This window comes from Bos grunniens, chromosome 3, assembly GCF_055505025.1.
Source record: "Bos grunniens cultivar Pamir isolate PY7600 chromosome 3, Bosgru_T2T1.0, whole genome shotgun sequence".
NCBI lineage: Eukaryota > Metazoa > Chordata > Mammalia > Artiodactyla > Bovidae > Bos > Bos grunniens.
In genome coordinates this window covers 31,576,697-31,580,611 of record NC_141167.1, presented here as the reverse complement: position 1 = coordinate 31,580,611, position 3,915 = coordinate 31,576,697, and the positions used below count along the sequence as shown (strand labels likewise).

General features: G+C 42.7%; 1 long non-coding RNA gene across 1 annotated transcript; it reads left to right on the top strand.

Annotated features, from left to right (window-relative positions):
- Positions 1-598: 598 nt before the first annotated feature.
- On the top strand, positions 599-3,711 carry LOC147375421 (uncharacterized). The gene is made up of 3 exons (XR_015161547.1): positions 599-789; positions 1,121-1,229; positions 2,908-3,711. It is a non-coding gene; the product is annotated as an uncharacterized LOC147375421 (long non-coding RNA).
- Positions 3,712-3,915: the final 204 nt, after the last annotated feature.

The following is a 3,915-nucleotide window of genomic DNA, read 5'->3' as shown; positions in this document are numbered from 1 at the left end:
AAATGTCAGACTGAAGAGTCTGAATCGTGTGTCCCTGATTTGGAAGGTGTTGGAGGTTTGTGAGGAGTGATGTGGACAAATCGTCTTTTTGCTTGCTTTTGTCTGTTTGTTGCTTTTAGAAAATTGTGCTTAGGATAGGAACACAGGAATGTGGAGGCAGATCCGGCAGGGAGTTGCTTAAAGGATTTCAGTGAGAAGAGAAATTCCTGAGAATAATGAGGTAGGAGGGGCCCCCCAGGTGGTTCTAGTGGTAAACAACCCGCCTGCCAATGCAGGAGACATAAAAGATGCAGGTTTGATCCCTGGGTCAGGACAGGACAACCCACTCCAGTATTCTTGCCTGGAGAATCCCATGGAAAGAGGAACCTGGCGTGCTACAGTCCATAGGACCGCAAGGAGTTGGACACGACTGAAGTGACTTAGCACACACGCAAGCAATGTGGCAGGAGAGGAATGGGGAGGCAAGGCAGAGATAAATGATCAGAGAACAACAAAAATAACATGCATTGCATACTTGCTATGTATAGGTATTGTTCTAAGCGTGTTAAAGACTTAGCTTATTTAATGTGTCAAATGTATTATCCTGTCCAATACTTAGAGCATACCTGAAGGTGAAACTCTTTTAATGCTACTCAGAGGTACGGAAACTGAGGCACAGAGACAATAAGGTGCAAAGAAGGCATATCTCCACCCCAACTCATTTAGAATGGATTAAAAAATTCTTCACGAAGCATGCTCACGTTCTGGAAAATTCAGGTTTTAATTTTCTACCTCTCTTCTGCACCCAATGTGAGTATTCAGTATGTTTCTTTTGAGAATGTTTTAGCCTGTTTTCTCCACGACTTACACGGAACTGTAATAGTGGTGTGCCTTTATAGATTTCATGAGCATATTGCCCCTGTCTTCATGATAGTCATTTTAAATAGTGGTTTCATATTTTATTGAGTGGATATACCAGAGCTATTTTTTTCCACTAATATGACCATCTTGGGACATAAATCTTTGACAGCACCTCTTATTATGTTTTAAAGATACATTTCCTGAATTTGAATTACTGGCTGAAATAGAGTGACTAATTTCATGGCTTTTAATTCACATTGCCAATTTGTTTTTTCCACAGGGTTGAACATACAACATCCTCAACAATGCAGAAGGCTATCAATTTCACTGCACCCTTGCTAGCATTGGGCATTATTGTTATTACTGGTAAAGTTATTAGAAGAAATAAGGTTAGTCACTTTAATTTTAATTTGCATCTCCTTTCCCCTCCCATGGGACTGATACTTGCAGTTTCTCTTTAGTTATTATTGTTATTTTTTTGGAGGCCATTCTTTCAAAGCAAAAATTTGTGTGTTAGAATGAAGTATACAATAGGGTGAGGAGTGGGGTAAAGTTGAGGAACCAGGAGGTTTTGAGCCTAACAAACTGGGAGAAAAGCCATGCTTTAATATCCACCAGCATCGGAGAAGGCAATGGCACCTCACTCCAGTACTCTCGCCTGGAAAATCCCATGGACAGAGGAGCCTGGTAGGCTGCAGTCCATGGGGTCGCTAAGAGTTGGGAACAACTGAGCGACTTCACTTTCACTTTTCACTTTCATGCATTGGAGAAGGAAATGGCAACCCACTCCAGTGTTCTTGTCTGGAGAATCCCAGGGATGGGGGAGCCTGGTGGGCTGCCGTCTCTGGGATCGCACAGAGTTGGACACGATGAAGTGACTTAGCAGCAGCAGCAGCATAGGGGAGGACAGATTCACTGGTAGACTGCTTGGAACCAGTGTCCATGCTGTTAGGGAAGAGGTGAGGCTTGCTGTCTATCTTCTGGCTAATATCTTCTTTTTAACTCTTATTATTCAAATGGAATATGTTCATTGCAGAAAAAATAAAGATAAGGAGGAAAGAGATAAAAATCACAGAGTTAAGGTGCAAAGAATATAGATTCCCAGTATTTAAAGATAAGTCCTTTGATGTTTTATTATATATGGTTACAGAATCTCTTTATATACACAACATTATAGGATATGTATACTACATACAGGGCTTCCCTGGTGGCTCAGTGATAAAGAATTAGCCTACCAATGTAGGAGACGTGGGTTCGATCCCTGGGTTGGGAAGATCCCTGGGGAAGGATTTGGCAACCAACTCTAGTATTCTTGCCTAGGAAATGCCAGGGACAGAGAAGCCTGGTGGGCTACAGTCCATGGAGACACAAAAGAGTTGGACACAACTTAGCAACTAAACAATAACAATATTACACACATTCCCACATCTGTATCTGCAGTTGGCTGCAGTTATTTCTGTCTTTTTTGTGTGTATATGACTGATACTATTTGTTGCCATATTCCTTTAACTGATAGAGGACCATTTGGCAAAATTTGGAGGTAGAAACATGGGATAAATCTTATGTGTGTGTTCATGTACATAATCACTTTGCTGCATCTCTGATAATTTTCTTCAAAGAAGTGTTGAAAAAGTTCCTACCTGGCTGACCTAATTATCTCTATGATGAAAGAATTAAAGCTGTAAAGGCAGATTTCTTCATAGGCTCAATTTATGGAAGAGGACCCCACTCTGTTCTTACAGTTCTTTCTTGTCTTTTAAAATTGGTTCTATGGGGATAGTTGGGTTTTAATGAGGCCCACCAGGCCAACAGGTCTTAAATTCCCAGTCAGAGGCAGAACTTTAGATGGAGGAGTCATCGCACTTGTGTTACACACCTGATATATGCTATGCTCTTTTATACATGCATAATCTAAATTTTCTAACCTCTCCAAACCTCAAGTCCTGCGGCTGCAAAGTTAGGAATAATAAAAATACCTACTTTATAGGTTTGCTTAAATGATATAAAGAAGGCAAACATTTAGTAGAAGGACTGGAAGAAGTGAAAGGTCTCTCTTTTTGTATAAAGGGGCTGGAAGGATGTTCTTACCCTATCACTCACCATGACCTGCAGTAACGTTGGAAGCGCCACTGGGAAAAGGATCACCTGCAGACAATATGCAGGATGAGTGACATACACCGTCCTGTCCAATCCCTCCATCATCCTAGATGAAGGCGAACTATTACCTCCATTGTATTTATTTAAGGATTCAACAATAATTATAAGGTACCTTCTGTGGGCTGGGCACGATTCTAGATGTTTCAGACACAGTGGTGAACAGAGTCAAGTGCTTGCTCTCAGGTAACAAGCAATTGCATGAATATTTAGGTGGCAGTAAGATAATGTGGTGTTGAAGAAGATTCTTGAGAGTCCCTTGGACTGCAAGGAGATCCAATGAGTCCATTCTAAAGGAGATCAGTCCTGGGTGTTCTTTGGAAGGACTGATGCTAAAGCTGAAACTCCAATACTTTGGCCACCTCATGCGAAGAGTTGACTCATTGGAAAAGACTCTGATGCTGGGAGGGATTGGGGGCAGGAGGAGAAGGGGACGACAGAGGATGAGATTGTTGGATGGCATCACCGACTTGATGGATATGAGTTTGGATGAACTCCGGGAGCTGGTAATGGACAGGGAGGCCTGGTGTGCTGCAATTCATGGGGTCGCAAAGAGCCAGACATGACTGAGCAACCGAACTGAACTGAAGATAATGAGAGAGAATAAAGCAGAATATGGAGGATGATGGTGCAGGAAAGGAGGAGGTTGCTGTCATGTAGGAGAGTAAGGGGTGGTGTCTTTGATAGTGTGAAATTTGAGCAGAAACCTAAAGAAAAGGGAGTGAGTGAGTCACATGGATAAGCAGGGGAAGCACCTCTCAGGCAGAGGGAACAGCATCTGTAGGGAGCCCTGCGGTGGGATACGCTCACTGGAGGACAGTGAGGGGGGCGGCATGGAATGGGTTGGGATGACTTGGATGACAGGGAGTGTGGTGGGAGGAAATGAGAGAAGTGTGGGCTGTGAGAGAGGAGGAAATATTT